Raw genomic sequence first — 17492 nt, 5'->3', positions numbered from 1 at the left:
ACCGACATGTGATCCTCGGGCCAAAAAGTTTGCCCATCTCTGATCTAAACGAATATCTGACTATGTAGCTGTCGTGACAACGTTGAACTGGATCTGGGCTGTACATCCAGCAGCAGTGTTCAGATTTTTTGATTCAATCGCAGGCTTTAGGGTGCTGTAAAAGGTTTCACCATATAGTTCACCTCCTTGTTTGATGACCTTGAGAGGCCTATCCCAGGCAGCTTGCAACTTATTCTTCTTCACGGGGATGAGAAGCATCACCTGGTCCCCAGTGGCACAGGAGGGGCCCCCGCTTTTCTGCTTCCCTTAGGCCCTGACTTGGTTTCTCCTGTCCAAACCCATAAGCTCAGTGAGATTTTCCCGGAAAATCAGTACGTATTCCACCACAGATTCTCCATGGGGAGAGGGCTTCCCTTCCCCGTCGTCCCTCATCAAGTCCAAGGGTCCCCTCACTCTTCTCTCATAAAGCAACTCGAATGGGGAAAACCCTGTGGATTCCTGGGGAACTTCCCTGTATGCGAACAGCACGTAGGGTAAATACTTGTCCCACTCCTGCGGGTGCTGGGCCATAAATGTTTTCAGCATCATCTTTAGAGTCCCATTGAACCTCTCCATCAGCCCATAGGACTGAGGGTGACATGCAGTGGCCCAGGTGTGCCTGATCCCCACACTTCTCCCACAAGCACTGGAGCAGGGCTGACATGAAGTTGGACTGCTGGTCTTTAAGGACCTCCTTGGGGAACCCCACTCTGCTGAAAATGGTCAGCAGTACATCTGCCACGGTGCCTTCCTCGATAGAGGACTAGGCCACTGCATCGGGGTACCACCACCAGAATGTATTTCTTCCCAGCGCGGATTGCCTTGCTGAGGGGCCCCACTATTTCCATGATGAGAAGGCTGTATGATGGGCAAATGTCTCAGAGATGCTTTGCACTTAACCCAGGCCTTCCCCACCCTCTGGCAGGAGTCACAGGACCTGCAATACTGTTGGACAGCGTCCAAGACCCGAGCCAGTAAAAGTTCTGCAGCAGCCGCTGCCTGGCGTGCTGGCTGCCCTGATGCCTCAAAAGGGGAACATCATGGGCCAGACTGGGGAATCACAAACTGACTCCCGGCTTTACAAGGTTCAGTCTGCCCCCAAACCAGCCCATTCCCTTCTCTCACAGGAAGCTCTCCCAGCTGTTCTCCCCAGGGGTCCGGCACCACTGTGGCCAGCAAAGGCCCTCAGCTTCTTTAAGGAGGGATCCGCCTACAGCTCAATCTGGAATTCCGCTGCTGGGTTTGGGGCCACAGCCCTGGCTGGCTATGCATTGGTTTCCCCATCTTGGGACAGAGGCTCAGGCCCAGCCCTTTTGAACCCTACCCTTGGTGCTTTGATCCCCACATTGGGAGGGTTCGCACTGCTGGCTCAGGACAGGGTGTCCCTCACTGGCTCTGACTCTGGGGAAGGATCAGGGTGCTCTGAGTGCCACCCGGCCAGTCCCCCAAGTCAATACCCATTAGTTCCTCCAGGAGTAGCTTATCATGCCCCCCAAACTCTTTGGGGGCCCTCCTTAGGCACCCCCCCCCGTTCAGATGCATCCTTGCTACAGGAATCTTGTCGAGGGGCCTGAACACACCTCTCAGGGTCAGCTATGCATCAGGCACTCGCTGGTCTGGGTCTACCGCCTCTGGCCTGGCCAGTGTCACCTCTCTGCCTGTGTCCCAGAACCCCTGGACGCTCCTTCCGCCCACCTCAATGGGGATGAGCTCGCGATTTTTCCATGAGGCATGTTTCATTCTCACCCGGGGGATTGAGTACAGGTGCTCTGGAACTGGAGCCCCCCCTTCCCCTGCTCCTCTGCGCTGGCGTTCTCCTCTCCCTGACTCTGCCATGTTGACTGCGGCCCCCTGGACTGGTGGTGCCCCCTCTCGGTGGGCTTCCGCCCAGTTGACATTCTGAGGATTCTGCTTGGCCTGCAGTTCCTTCATCTTCAGGCATTGCGCCACTTTGTGTCTTTTTCGGCCACAGTAATTACATTTCAGGTCCCTCAAGTCCCACGAGTGGGGGGGTTGGCCCGCTCTGGCTCATGGGCACCCCTGAGTTGGGCTTCTTGGAGTCGCAACTTTGAGAGGTCTCTGGGTGACCCACCCTTCTGACTCCCCGATATCGGTCTCCTTCGCGCCCCCCCCCATCTGCTGTCCACAAACTCATCTGCTAGTGCCCAGTGCTTTGGGTCCACTAACCACATCTTAAGGTCTGGAGAAGAGATGTCATACAGCTGCTTCAATCCCTCGGAGGTAGTGGCCCCTGTACCCTTCCCCCACTTGCGGAGATATTCCCACAGCAGGTTGGTGACCTCCTTGTAAGTGACACTTGGGGTCTTGCGTACACCCCAGAATCGTACACCTTGGGGATCAGTTCAAACTTCAGTAGCAAAGCCTGTTTGAACAGGTCATAGTTCCCCATCTCAATACCATCCATTTAGCTCAATCCCTCCTTGGCCTTGGAACCGAGCAGGGGGCGGTTACACAGCGGAGCCTGTCTGCAGGGTCAATCTGGATCAGATCACAAGCCTTGAAGGATGTGAAGGACGTGAAGTAGGCATTAATATCCCCCCTCCTTAAACTGGGGTGACAATTTGGTGTCTAGATTCTCTGCAGAACTGGCATCTTGGGTCCTTCTTCATTTACTCCCCTGGCAGGCCCTCTGTCCACCAGTCTCTGCTCCTCCAGTTCCAGCTCCTTCGCTTTCAGCTCCTTCACTTTCAGCTCCAGCTCCAGACTCCACAGTTTCTGATTGGGGCGCCCCCGCACCACGCTCCCCCCCCCCCACCGCTGACTGGGGAATTTACTCCCGGCTGCTACTTGTCACCATGCAAGGCACTAAATTTAGCCGTATGGAGTGGAAATCCATCAACTTGAACAAAAAAAATTGCACAGATACAGACAGACATCATCTTTCTCCCCAAGTGCAAACAGATGGACATCATACCAAACGGACTGAAGGTAAAAAATCCGTTGCAATCGACTTACTACACTGACTACGGTGAGAGACTGTGCCACACACTCTCAAAGAAACTGAGGAACCTATCTGATCAGCATCCTGTACAGCAAACAGAAGATCAAGAATGAGCTCTCAAAACTAGAAACTCTCATACAAAACCAACCTTGCACACAAAATTCCACGTGGCTGGACTTTACAAAAACGAGACAAGCCATTTACAACGCACAATTCACTTCTCTACAGAGGAAAAAGGACAGTAAACTATCTAAACTCCTACATGCTACAACAGTGGTTCCCTCAACTCACTTAACAATATCATTAATCGATCCAACCACACACTTAGCTCGGCAGAAGAGTCGGTCCTATCTCTTTCTGCCCCACCACTCCCAAGAACATGATACAGTTCTGCGGTGATCAGGAAGCCTACTTTCATGGTCTCAGACTAAGGAATATTTTCAACGCACCACTGAACAGTGCACTGACCGACAGGAACCCTCCTACGGGGTGGATTCCGCCTGATGGTGGATATGACAGACTGGACTTCTACATAGTATGCTTCCGCAGACGTGCACAGGCTGAAATTGTGAGCCACCCCTGTACTAGAGCCTGTGCTGCAGGGAGCGGGGCAGGACTTAGCAGTGCCTTATCTGAAAGTGTTGTCTTTGATGTCCTGTCCCTGGAAATGGTCAGGGGCTCTGTCCTTCCCCCACCCTCCCAGGAAAGCCCCAGTGTCCTGTTAGTTTTTGTTTTGTAGCAGAATAATAAAGGGACACTTCAGACAGCAGTGGGTCCATGCACTCCAACCGTGGTTTCTGCCTGTCGGTGTGTCCGTCTGCTCCCCCCACGGCTATCTGTTTCTTTGACTCTGGGAGCCAGTCTTACCCTGCTCTGCTGTGAGACCCCACCCCCCACCCCACCCCTGGGCTGTTCACACACAGCCTCTGGCATGTAAGCTGCTCCAAGCTAGTTGCAATTGAATGATACTAGCCAATATCTCCGGTCCCAGACATAACCCTGGGAACTTCCGTCTTGCAGAGTCCAGTTATGGCCGCTGGACACTGCAAGCTTATATGAGTTCATCAAGTTAACAAAGAAATTGATATGTACCAGGCTTGTTATGCCAAGGGGAGTCTCTGCTACAAATGCACTGCTTCAGGTAGAATAAACAAATGTATTAACTATAAAGCTAGATCTAAAGTGATTTTAAGTCGAGGCATAACAAGTCAGAGTGGTTACGAAAATAAAATAAAATATAAGCACAGTCTAAACTCTCAACCCTTTAGATTGGGCAGCAACTAGATTAAGCAGTTTTTCTCACCCTACTGGATATTGCAGTCCTTAATATACAGATTTGTTCCTTAAACCTGGGCCAAGCTCCTGTGTTGGAGTCTTGTGTTCTTCTCAGTGTCCTGCCTGGTTGCTTGCAGAAGAGGTGGGGCAGGAGAAGGGCCCAGTATGTGTCCATTCTCCCTGTTTTACACTCTCAGTCCATGTGCTTGTAGAACAAATGGAATGTCTCTCCAAGCAAGGTTGAGCAATTCCCCTGGTGGGGCCTCATGCAGGTGACTCATTGCATTGTAGCTCCCTTGCTTCTCACCCCTCCCTCCCATGTTTGCACTGCGAAATGAAAGTTGGCGCCTGTGCGATGCTGGTAAACCCAGACTTTGACAAGCCCTTTATGGTGTTCACCGATGCCTCGTACACAGCGCTGGGTGCACGTGCTAATGCAGGTTGATGGAACGCGGGAGAGACACTCCATCGTGTACCTGTACAGGAAGCTGCTGCCCTCGGAGCAGACTTATCCAGCAATAGAAAGGGAATGTCTGGCCATGGTGTGGTCCCTTACAAATCTGCAGCCGTATCTGTTTGGGCGCCGCTTCACCGTGTACACGAACCATTCACCCCTGAGGTGGCTACACTAGATGAAACGGGCCAATGCCAAGCTCCTGAGGTGGGGTCTCCAGCTTCAGGATTATGACATGGAGGTGGTCCACTTTAAGGGGAGTGCCAAGATTGTAGCCGATGCTTTGTCCCAGAAATGCGGGACAGAACTTACGCAGGCCACTGGCCAAAGTGCCCTACCCAGTTCCGGTCTCTGAGGAGGAAGAGCTGTGACAAAGTGGGGTTTTATTCATCTTGTTTTGTTGCGTATGAGTTGGGCGTGTGATTTTTACTGAGGACCTCAGGGCAGGTGAGGCTACCCAGCCGTTTGCACCTATGTGACCCGGTGACACATTTTCCCTGGGAAGCAAGACAAAGAGACGGAGAAGGGGCAACAGGGGGGTGTTGGAAGCTGGCAGTCTGCATTAGGAGACTGGAAGAGGGCTAGTGCAGCGCGTCTGGCCCAGGACTTGAAAGATAGACTTGGCTGAAAGTCGCTGATTTCTGTGCTAACAAGTTCTGTCCTACGCTGTGTTACTGTCCACTAATAAACCTTCTGTTTTATTGGCTGACTGAGAGTCATGCCTGACTGCGGAGTTGAGGTGCAGGACCCTCTGGCTTCCCCAGGAACCCCACCCGGGCAGACTCACTGTGGGAAGTGCACGGTGTGGATGGGGATGCTGAATGCTCCAAGGTCAGACCCAGGAAAGGTGAAGATGTTTAAGCTTCTTGCCTGGAGACAGTATGCTCTGAGAGAGGAGGCATGCTCCCCCAGAGTCTTGGCTGGCGTCAGACGGAGTAGTTCCAGAGCATCGCCCCGGTGATTCCATGACACACCGGCAGACGTGACTCTCAGCCAAGCTGGTAAAAACAGAAGGTTTATTAGTCGACAGGAACGCAGCGCAGGACAGAACTTCTTAGCACTTCTTAGCTTCTCCCCCTGAGCCCCAAGCCAGCCGAGACTCGCTTCGAACTGCCTGGCCCCTGCCCTACCTGTTGCTCCTCCTCTGGCCTTTCTCTCGCTTCCCAGGCCAAGAGTATCCTCGTCGCATCCCCCTCCTGGGTCTCAACTTACAAAGGGGTGTCCATAACTTCCATACAGAAAGCTGGAGCATCTCCAAAATTTGCACACGTTTATTCCCACCACCTAGACATTGGTGCAATACACAGGGAAAGTTAGGGACACACAGCATTCATGTCAAACAGTAAGCCTCATATACAACATAACAAGGGGAAATCCCATCACATGTCTCCCCTCTTCCCCTCTTCGAGACCTAACTGAGCGGGGTCACTTTAGCCAGTGACCTGGGGAAGTTCAGGTCTCCCTCTCCGGCACAAAGCATCAGCCAAAACACTTTCACTCCCTTTAACCACTATGGACCACCTCCATATCGTAATCCTTTAATGACAGACTCCACTTCAGGAGCTTGGCATTGGCCCCTCTCATCTGATGCAGCCATGGCAGGGCGAGTAGTCTGTGCACACAGTGAAGCGCTGCCCAAATAGATCCGGCTGCAGCCTTGTAAGAGCCCACTCCATGGCCAGGCATTCCTTCTCTATGGCTGCATAGCCCTGCTCCCAGGGCAGCAGCTTCCTGCTCAGGTACATGATGTGGTGTTTCGCCCCCTTTGCATGGGCCTGCCTCGGCACCGTGCCCAGTCCTGTGTCTGGGACATCGGTGAACACCATAAAGGACTTGTCAAAGTCTGGGTTTCCCAGCACCGGGCCCTTGACCAGATCCTCCTTCAGTGTGCAGAGAGCCCTCTGGCACTGCTCCGATCAGACCAGCTTGTCTGGCTTACCCTTCTTGGGAGCTGACACAGAGCTAAAGTGGGGCACAAGCCTCTGGTAGTGCCCCGCCATCCCAATAAAGCCCTGGGTCTGTTTCATAGTCTGGAGAGCAGGCCAATCGCTGGTCGCCCCGACATTGGCTGGCTCTGGCTTTAGGCAGCCGCTCTCTACCTTGTGGCTCAGGTACGACACCTCTGCCATCCCCACCTTGCACTTCCTAGCTTTTACAGTCGGCCCTGAATCCTGGAGGTAACTCAGCCCCCTAATCACCTGGGACACATGGTCCTCCCAGGTCTGACTAATGGCACAAATATTATCAATGTACGCTAGGGTAAAATTCTCCATCCCCATCAGTAATTGATCCGTCTGGCACCGGTAGGTGACCGACCCTTCCTTAAGGCTGAAAGGTAGGACTTGTACAGCCCCAAAGAGGTAACAAAAGCAGGTTTCAACCTGGCATCTGGATCGAAAGGCACCTGCCAGTAGCCTTTGGTGACATCCTTGGTCATGGGTACTGAGTCCCCCCCACTTGTCTAGGCTCTCATCAGGAGTAGGTATGTGCAGGCGCCAGACATGGTGATGGCATTGAGAGTCGGATCGACCCATCTTTCCTGTGGACCGGCACAAGTGACAGGCCCCCGGGGCTGGTGGATGGCTGGATCACGCCCTAAAGTCAGTATGTCTCCGACCTCTCCCACCAGGTCCTTGGCTGTTTTCCCAGTGACCCAGAATTGGGAGCATCTTACAGGAGGGTGGACTCCTGTCTCCACCTGGTGAACAGCTAGGTTAGCGAGGCCAGGCTGGTTCCAAAGCAGCTGTTGTTACAAATCATAGACGATTAGGGTTGGAAGAGAACTCAGGAGGTGATCTAGTCCAACCCCCGATCAAAGAAGGACCAACACAACCTAAATCATCCCAGCCCGGGCTTCGTCAAGCGGGGCCTTAAAAATGTCTAAGGATGGAGATTTCACCACCTTCCTCGGTAAACCATTCCAGTGGTTCACAACCCTCCTAGTGAAATAGTGTTTCCTAATATGGAACCTAGACGTCCCCCACTGCAACTTGAGACCATTACTCCTTGTTCTGTCATCTGCCACCACTAAGAACAGCTATGATCCATCCTCTTTTGAAGGCTGCTATCAACTCCCCTCTCACTCCTCTCTTCTGCAGACTAAACAAGTCCGGTTCCCTCAGCCTCTCCTCATAAGTCATGTGCCCCAGCCCCCTAATCATTTTCGCTGCCCTCCGCTGGACTCTCTCCAATTTGTCCACATCCTTTCTGTAGTGGGGGGGGGCCCAAAACTGGACGCAATACTCCAGATGTGGCCTCACCAGTGCCTAATAGCGGGGAATAATCACTTCCCTCGGTCTGCTGGCAATGCTCCTCCTAATGCAGCCCAATATGTGGTTAGCCTTCTTGGTAACAAGGGCACACTGCTCACTCGTATCCAGCTTCTCAGCCACTGTAATCCCCAGGTCCTTTTCTGCAGAACTGCTGCTTAGCCAGACAGTCCCCAGCCTGTGGTGGTTCATGGGATTCTTACGTGCTAAGTGCTAGGTGCATTTTTCCTTGTTGAACCTCATCAAATTAATTTTGTCCCAATCCTCCAATTTGGCTAGGTTACTCTGTACCCTATCCCTAACTGTGACGTGTTCATTCACAGAGACCTCCTTCCTTGGACTGTTACCTGATGTTACAGAAATTACCTCTGAGCCTGTTTTCCCTGCCAGCTTGGGACTTCCAGAACCCTGCCTTGTTGAGCCAGACACGCTAGTCTGCTGCAACACAGACCCAGGGTCTGGGCCACACCCCCAAAGCTGCAGACTTTGAAAACAGCTCAGCAGGTTACCTGTCTCCAGCACCCACGTCCCAATAGGAGCCAAACCCCAAACAAATCCATTGTACTTGTTATAAAGCTTATACAGGGTAAATTCATCAATTGTTCACCCTCAATATCACTAATAGAGAGATATGCACAGCTGTTTGCTCCCCCAGGTATTCATCACTTACTCTGGGTTTATTAATAAACAAAAGTGATTTTATTAAATATAAAAGTAGGATTCAAGTGGTTTGAAGTAACAACAGACAGAACAAAAGAAGTCACCAAGCAAAAATAAAGCAAAAACACACAAGTCTAAGCCTAAAAGCATTAAGAAACGGATAACAGGTAATAGCTCACCCGCAGAGACATTCCAATAAACTTCTTTCACAGACTCCTTCCTAGTCTGGGCCCAATCCTTTCCCTGGTACAGTCCTAGTTAGTTCCAGCAGACATCTCAGGTGGTAAGAAGGGGTTTTCTCATGGCCGGCAGCCTCTTTTGTCCTATTCCACCCCCTTTTATAGCTTCTGCACAAGATAGGAATCCATAGGTACACACGCGCCATTCACATAGGGCCAGGGCAGAAGCCGCAGGCTTAGAGAACACTGTCCCTTGATTCCCTGCTCACCCTCAGCAGCGAGATATCACCCATAATGATCACCTCCTGTGGAAAGTGTGGAGACAGGAATGAATATCAGGCCCACCCTACAGTGCTGGCTCTCCCCAAGTGCCCAAGAGCCAAGTGTCCAGTGTACAGCAGGGTCCCGAAACAGTGATTTACCCTGTCCCTGCTGCTACTCACCATTTTGGGAGTCTTGTGGCTTATGTGTGCTTGCCTAGGGTCAACCAGATACTGACAGTTGTGTGAGTACCAGCTGTGTTTTAAAGCACTGAAAGAGTGCTGTCTATGTAGCAAACAATACTGCTTCTGTAAAATGTTGTATTTAAACTTCACACAGATGACCTTGGGAGACCAGCCTCCCTCTTTGTTATCGGCGGCAGAGCGGTTGCGAAGAATTCGAAAACGGTGAAGAAGTAAGGAGGACTTTATGCGTGAGGTTATCATCCACTCCGCTGCTGAGAAAAAGGAATTGAAGGAGTGGTGGGACAGTGAGAAGACGGAATGAAAGGAGAACGCAGCACACCAGAAAGAAGCCACGGAGGGGCTCTTAACAGTCATGGAGCGTCAAGCGGACATGCTCCAGAGGTACTAGCTCTTCAAACCGAGCAGCTCCACGCCCACCTTCCCCTGCAGCCACTGTCGGAAAACTCTTTCCCAATGCACCACACACACACACACACACACACACATCGCCAACACACTCTTATCAACCTCCTGGATCCACTCTCTACCCGCAGCATTCCACTCCTCCCTCCTCAAAGTCCAGCAGTGTGGACTCCCAATACCCACTACACTCAACACTTGCCCAGGTTTGGGTATGATCCCTGGACATACACAAATCTGTAGCCGTGCTGAGACCCCCCTCCTCCTCTTGAGACCTTCCATACCCTCCATTCTCCCCCATCCTGCTCCCGACTGATGATTTTTTTCATTGGACTCTCTCTTCCGGTTGTTGTCTTTCAGTAAAAGAATTGTGTTTGTTTGAAAGCAATCTTTATTCTATTAAGTGAAAGCAAAAAGAGCACTGCAAAGTAACATAGATACAGCTATGTTAAGTTCCCTTCTTGCATCATGTGCACCAATCACCTCCTAGCATTACAAGCACTGCAATCTCGAGTATAGGTTTCAGCTTCAAATTGCTGCCTCAAAGCATCCCTGATCCTTATGGTCCCGTGCTGTGCCCTTCTAATAGCCCTGGTCTCTGGCTGTTCAAAGCTAGCCTCCAGGTGCTGAGCCTTTGCGGTTCAGCCCTGAGTGAAGCATTCACCCGTCCCTTCAAAAATATTATGTAGCGCACAGCACACGGCTATAAGCATAGGAATATGATCATCGGCCACGTCCAGCTTCCCATACACGGATTGCTGGGTCTGTTTGGAGGTTGGATCAGAAAACACTGCTGACCCTATACGGAGCCTGAATCAGACCCGGTACTAGGATCATAGCCCCCATAGGGTTGGGAGGGACCGCAAGGGTCACCTAGTTCTAGTCTGGGCCCTGCCAAGATGCAGGATTGACTCTGGCTGCCAAACTTTTGGGTCAGCATCAAAATCAGAACATTAAAAATTAGATTTAACACAAGCCCAGGCAGTCCAAATTCTGTGCGGTGCATTTATTACCACACCTGCTTGCACGCTACAGAGAGCTGCTAGTGAAATGTCAGTTACACGACAAATGAAAGTACTGTGCCATGGATCTGTGTGGCTCCCGGAAACAGCAGGATCTGGTTCCCCCTCTCTGGCTCTTACTAAGATGTAAGATGGCTCTTCATGCGGCCCCTACCACAAGCGCCGCCAATGGGAGCTGTAGGGACGGTGCTGGACAGGGCACATGCTGCTGCTTCCAGAGATGCTTGAGGTAAGCGCCACCCGGAGACTGCACCCCAACCTCCTCCAGTGCACCAACTCCCTGCCCCAGCCCTCATCCCCCTCCTGCACCCTGAACGCTTCATTTCTGGCACCACCCCAGAGCCCGCAGCCCCAGCCGTATCCTTCCCCCCCACACACACCCCAACCCCCAATTTTCTGAGCATTAATGGCCCGCCATACAATTTCCGTACCGACATGTGATCCTCGGGCCAAAAAGTTTGCCCATCTCTGATCTAAACGAATATCTGACTATGTAGCTGTCGTGACAACGTTGAACTGGATCTGGGCTGTACATCCAGCAGCAGTGTTCAGATTTTTTGATTCAATCGCAGGCTTTAGGGTGCTGTAAAAGGTTTCACCATATAGTTCACCTCCTTGTTTGATGACCTTGAGAGGCCTATCCCAGGCAGCTTGCAACTTATTCTTCTTCACGGGGATGAGAAGCATCACCTGGTCCCCAGTGGCACAGGAGGGGCCCCCGCTTTTCTGCTTCCCTTAGGCCCTGACTTGGTTTCTCCTGTCCAAACCCATAAGCTCAGTGAGATTTTCCCGGAAAATCAGTACGTATTCCACCACAGATTCTCCATGGGGAGAGGGCTTCCCTTCCCCGTCGTCCCTCATCAAGTCCAAGGGTCCCCTCACTCTTCTCTCATAAAGCAACTCGAATGGGGAAAACCCTGTGGATTCCTGGGGAACTTCCCTGTATGCGAACAGCACGTAGGGTAAATACTTGTCCCACTCCTGCGGGTGCTGGGCCATAAATGTTTTCAGCATCATCTTTAGAGTCCCATTGAACCTCTCCATCAGCCCATAGGACTGAGGGTGACATGCAGTGGCCCAGGTGTGCCTGATCCCCACACTTCTCCCACAAGCACTGGAGCAGGGCTGACATGAAGTTGGACTGCTGGTCTTTAAGGACCTCCTTGGGGAACCCCACTCTGCTGAAAATGGTCAGCAGTACATCTGCCACGGTGCCTTCCTCGATAGAGGACTAGGCCACTGCATCGGGGTACCACCACCAGAATGTATTTCTTCCCAGCGCGGATTGCCTTGCTGAGGGGCCCCACTATTTCCATGATGAGAAGGCTGTATGATGGGCAAATGTCTCAGAGATGCTTTGCACTTACCCCAGGCCTTCCCCACCCTCTGGCAGGAGTCACAGGACCTGCAATACTGTTGGACAGCGTCCAAGACCCGAGCCAGTAAAAGTTCTGCAGCAGCCGCTGCCTGGCGTGCTGGCTGCCCTGATGCCTCAAAAGGGGAACATCATGGGCCAGACTGGGGAATCACAAACTGACTCCCGGCTTTACAAGGTTCAGTCTGCCCCCAAACCAGCCCATTCCCTTCTCTCACAGGAAGCTCTCCCAGCTGTTCTCCCCAGGGGTCCGGCACCACTGTGGCCAGCAAAGGCCCTCAGCTTCTTTAAGGAGGGATCCGCCTACAGCTCAATCTGGAATTCCGCTGCTGGGTTTGGGGCCACAGCCCTGGCTGGCTATGCATTGGTTTCCCCATCTTGGGACAGAGGCTCAGGCCCAGCCCTTTTGAACCCTACCCTTGGTGCTTTGATCCCCACATTGGGAGGGTTCGCACTGCTGGCTCAGGACAGGGTGTCCCTCACTGGCTCTGACTCTGGGGAAGGATCAGGGTGCTCTGAGTGCCACCCGGCCAGTCCCCCAAGTCAATACCCATTAGTTCCTCCAGGAGTAGCTTATCATGCCCCCCAAACTCTTTGGGGGCCCTCCTTAGGCACCCCCCCCCGTTCAGATGCATCCTTGCTACAGGAATCTTGTCGAGGGGCCTGAACACACCTCTCAGGGTCAGCTATGCATCAGGCACTCGCTGGTCTGGGTCTACCGCCTCTGGCCTGGCCAGTGTCACCTCTCTGCCTGTGTCCCAGAACCCCTGGACGCTCCTTCCGCCCACCTCAATGGGGATGAGCTCGCGATTTTTCCATGAGGCATGTTTCATTCTCACCCGGGGGATTGAGTACAGGTGCTCTGGAACTGGAGCCCCCCCTTCCCCTGCTCCTCTGCGCTGGCGTTCTCCTCTCCCTGACTCTGCCATGTTGACTGCGGCCCCCTGGACTGGTGGTGCCCCCTCTCGGTGGGCTTCCGCCCAGTTGACATTCTGAGGATTCTGCTTGGCCTGCAGTTCCTTCATCTTCAGGCATTGCGCCACTTTGTGTCTTTTTCGGCCACAGTAATTACATTTCAGGTCCCTCAAGTCCCACGAGTGGGGGGGTTGGCCCGCTCTGGCTCATGGGCACCCCTGAGTTGGGCTTCTTGGAGTCGCAACTTTGAGAGGTCTCTGGGTGACCCACCCTTCTGACTCCCCGATATCGGTCTCCTTCGCGCCCCCCCCCCATCTGCTGTCCACAAACTCATCTGCTAGTGCCCAGTGCTTTGGGTCCACTAACCACATCTTAAGGTCTGGAGAAGAGATGTCATACAGCTGCTTCAATCCCTCGGAGGTAGTGGCCCCTGTACCCTTCCCCCACTTGCGGAGATATTCCCACAGCAGGTTGGTGACCTCCTTGTAAGTGACACTTGGGGTCTTGCGTACACCCCAGAATCGTACACCTTGGGGATCAGTTCAAACTTCAGTAGCAAAGCCTGTTTGAACAGGTCATAGTTCCCCATCTCAATACCATCCATTTAGCTCAATCCCTCCTTGGCCTTGGAACCGAGCAGGGGGCGGTTACACAGCGGAGCCTGTCTGCAGGGTCAATCTGGATCAGATCACAAGCCTTGAAGGATGTGAAGGACGTGAAGTAGGCATTAATATCCCCCCTCCTTAAACTGGGGTGACAATTTGGTGTCTAGATTCTCTGCAGAACTGGCATCTTGGGTCCTTCTTCATTTACTCCCCTGGCAGGCCCTCTGTCCACCAGTCTCTGCTCCTCCAGTTCCAACTCCTTCGCTTTCAGCTCCTTCACTTTCAGCTCCAGCTCCAGACTCCACAGTTTCTGATTGGGGCGCCCCCGCACCGCGCTCCCCCCCCCCCGCTGACTGGGGAATTGACTCCCGGCTGCTACTTGTCACCATGCAAGGCACTAAATTTAGCCGTATGGAGTGGAAATCCATCAACTTGAACAAAAAAAATTGCACAGATACAGACAGACATCATCTTTCTCCCCAAGTGCAAACAGATGGACATCATACCAAACGGACTGAAGGTAAAAAATCCGTTGCAATCGACTTACTACACTGACTACGGTGAGAGACTGTGCCACACACTCTCAAAGAAACTGAGGAACCTATCTGATCAGCATCCTGTACAGCAAACAGAAGATCAAGAATGAGCTCTCAAAACTAGAAACTCTCATACAAAACCAACCTTGCACACAAAATTCCACGTGGCTGGACTTTACAAAAACGAGACAAGCCATTTACAACGCACAATTCACTTCTCTACAGAGGAAAAAGGACAGTAAACTATCTAAACTCCTACATGCTACAACAGTGGTTCCCTCAACTCACTTAACAATATCATTAATCGATCCAACCACACACTTAGCTCGGCAGAAGAGTCGGTCCTATCTCTTTCTGCCCCACCACTCCCAAGAACATGATACAGTTCTGCGGTGATCAGGAAGCCTACTTTCATGGTCTCAGACTAAGGAATATTTTCAACGCACCACTGAACAGTGCACTGACCGACAGGAACCCTCCTACGGGGTGGATTCCGCCTGATGGTGGATATGACAGACTGGACTTCTACATAGTATGCTTCCGCAGACGTGCACAGGCTGAAATTGTGAGCCACCCCTGTACTAGAGCCTGTGCTGCAGGGAGCGGGGCAGGACTTAGCAGTGCCTTATCTGAAAGTGTTGTCTTTGATGTCCTGTCCCTGGAAATGGTCAGGGGCTCTGTCCTTCCCCCACCCTCCCAGGAAAGCCCCAGTGTCCTGTTAGTTTTTGTTTTGTAGCAGAATAATAAAGGGACACTTCAGACAGCAGTGGGTCCATGCACTCCAACCGTGGTTTCTGCCTGTCGGTGTGTCCGTCTGCTCCCCCCACGGCTATCTGTTTCTTTGACTCTGGGAGCCAGTCTTACCCTGCTCTGCTGTGAGACCCCACCCCCCACCCCACCCGTGGGCTGTTCACACACAGCCTCTGGCATGTAAGCTGCTCCAAGCTAGTTGCAATTGAATGATACTAGCCAATATCTCCGGTCCCAGACATAACCCTGGGAACTTCCGTCTTGCAGTGTCCAGTTATGGCCGCTGGACACTGCAAGCTTATATGAGTTCATCAAGTTAACAAAGAAATTGATATGTACCAGGCTTGTTATGCCAAGGGGAGTCTCTGCTACAAATGCACTGCTTCAGGTAGAATAAACAAATGTATTAACTATAAAGCTAGATCTAAAGTGATTTTAAGTCGAGGCATAACAAGTCAGAGTGGTTACGAAAATAAAATAAAATATAAGCACAGTCTAAACTCTCAACCCTTTAGATTGGGCAGCAACTAGATTAAGCAGTTTTTCTCACCCTACTGGATATTGCAGTCCTTAATATACAGATTTGTTCCTTAAACCTGGGCCAAGCTCCTGTGTTGGAGTCTTGTGTTCTTCTCAGTGTCCTGCCTGGTTGCTTGCAGAAGAGGTGGGGCAGGAGAAGGGCCCAGTATGTGTCCATTCTCCCTGTTTTACACTCTCAGTCCATGTGCTTGTAGAACAAATGGAATGTCTCTCCAAGCAAGGTTGAGCAATTCCCCTGGTGGGGCCTCATGCAGGTGACTCATTGCATTGTAGCTCCCTTGCTTCTCACCCCTCCCTCCCATGTTTGCACTGCGAAATGAAAGTTGGCGCCTGTGCGATGCTGGTAAACCCAGACTTTGACAAGCCCTTTATGGTGTTCACCGATGCCTCGTACACAGCGCTGGGTGCACGTGCTAATGCAGGTTGATGGAACGCGGGAGAGACACTCCATCGTGTACCTGTACAGGAAGCTGCTGCCCTCGGAGCAGACTTATCCAGCAATAGAAAGGGAATGTCTGGCCATGGTGTGGTCCCTTACAAATCTGCAGCCGTATCTGTTTGGGCGCCGCTTCACCGTGTACACGAACCATTCACCCCTGAGGTGGCTACACTAGATGAAACGGGCCAATGCCAAGCTCCTGAGGTGGGGTCTCCAGCTTCAGGATTATGACATGGAGGTGGTCCACTTTAAGGGGAGTGCCAAGATTGTAGCCGATGCTTTGTCCCAGAAATGCGGGACAGAACTTACGCAGGCCACTGGCCAAAGTGCCCTACCCAGTTCCGGTCTCTGAGGAGGAAGAGCTGTGACAAAGTGGGGTTTTATTCATCTTGTTTTGTTGCGTATGAGTTGGGCGTGTGATTTTTACTGAGGACCTCAGGGCAGGTGAGGCTACCCAGCCGTTTGCACCTATGTGACCCGGTGACACATTTTCCCTGGGAAGCAAGACAAAGAGACGGAGAAGGGGCAACAGGGGGGTGTTGGAAGCTGGCAGTCTGCATTAGGAGACTGGAAGAGGGCTAGTGCAGCGCGTCTGGCCCAGGACTTGAAAGATAGACTTGGCTGAAAGTCGCTGATTTCTGTGCTAACAAGTTCTGTCCTACGCTGTGTTACTGTCCACTAATAAACCTTCTGTTTTATTGGCTGACTGAGAGTCATGCCTGACTGCGGAGTTGAGGTGCAGGACCCTCTGGCTTCCCCAGGAACCCCACCCGGGCAGACTCACTGTGGGAAGTGCACGGTGTGGATGGGGATGCTGAATGCTCCAAGGTCAGACCCAGGAAAGGTGAAGATGTTTAAGCTTCTTGCCTGGAGACAGTATGCTCTGAGAGAGGAGGCATGCTCCCCCAGAGTCTTGGCTGGCGTCAGACGGAGTAGTTCCAGAGCATCGCCCCGGTGATTCCATGACACACCGGCAGACGTGACTCTCAGCCAAGCTGGTAAAAACAGAAGGTTTATTAGTCGACAGGAACGCAGCGCAGGACAGAACTTCTTAGCACTTCTTAGCTTCTCCCCCTGAGCCCCAAGCCAGCCGAGACTCGCTTCGAACTGCCTGGCCCCTGCCCTACCTGTTGCTCCTCCTCTGGCCTTTCTCTCGCTTCCCAGGCCAAGAGTATCCTCGTCGCATCCCCCTCCTGGGTCTCAACTTACAAAGGGGTGTCCATAACTTCCATACAGAAAGCTGGAGCATCTCCAAAATTTGCACACGTTTATTCCCACCACCTAGACATTGGTGCAATACACAGGGAAAGTTAGGGACACACAGCATTCATGTCAAACAGTAAGCCTCATATACAACATAACAAGGGGAAATCCCATCACATGTCTCCCCTCTTCCCCTCTTCGAGACCTAACTGAGCGGGGTCACTTTAGCCAGTGACCTGGGGAAGTTCAGGTCTCCCTCTCCGGCACAAAGCATCAGCCAAAACACTTTCACTCCCTTTAACCACTATGGACCACCTCCATATCGTAATCCTTTAATGACAGACTCCACTTCAGGAGCTTGGCATTGGCCCCTCTCATCTGATGCAGCCATGGCAGGGCGAGT

This window comes from Lepidochelys kempii, chromosome 7 (assembly GCF_965140265.1).
Source record: "Lepidochelys kempii isolate rLepKem1 chromosome 7, rLepKem1.hap2, whole genome shotgun sequence".
Classification (NCBI taxonomy): domain Eukaryota; kingdom Metazoa; phylum Chordata; order Testudines; family Cheloniidae; genus Lepidochelys; species Lepidochelys kempii.
The sequence above is the reverse complement of the archived record's forward strand: the minus strand, read 5'-3'. Positions refer to the sequence as shown.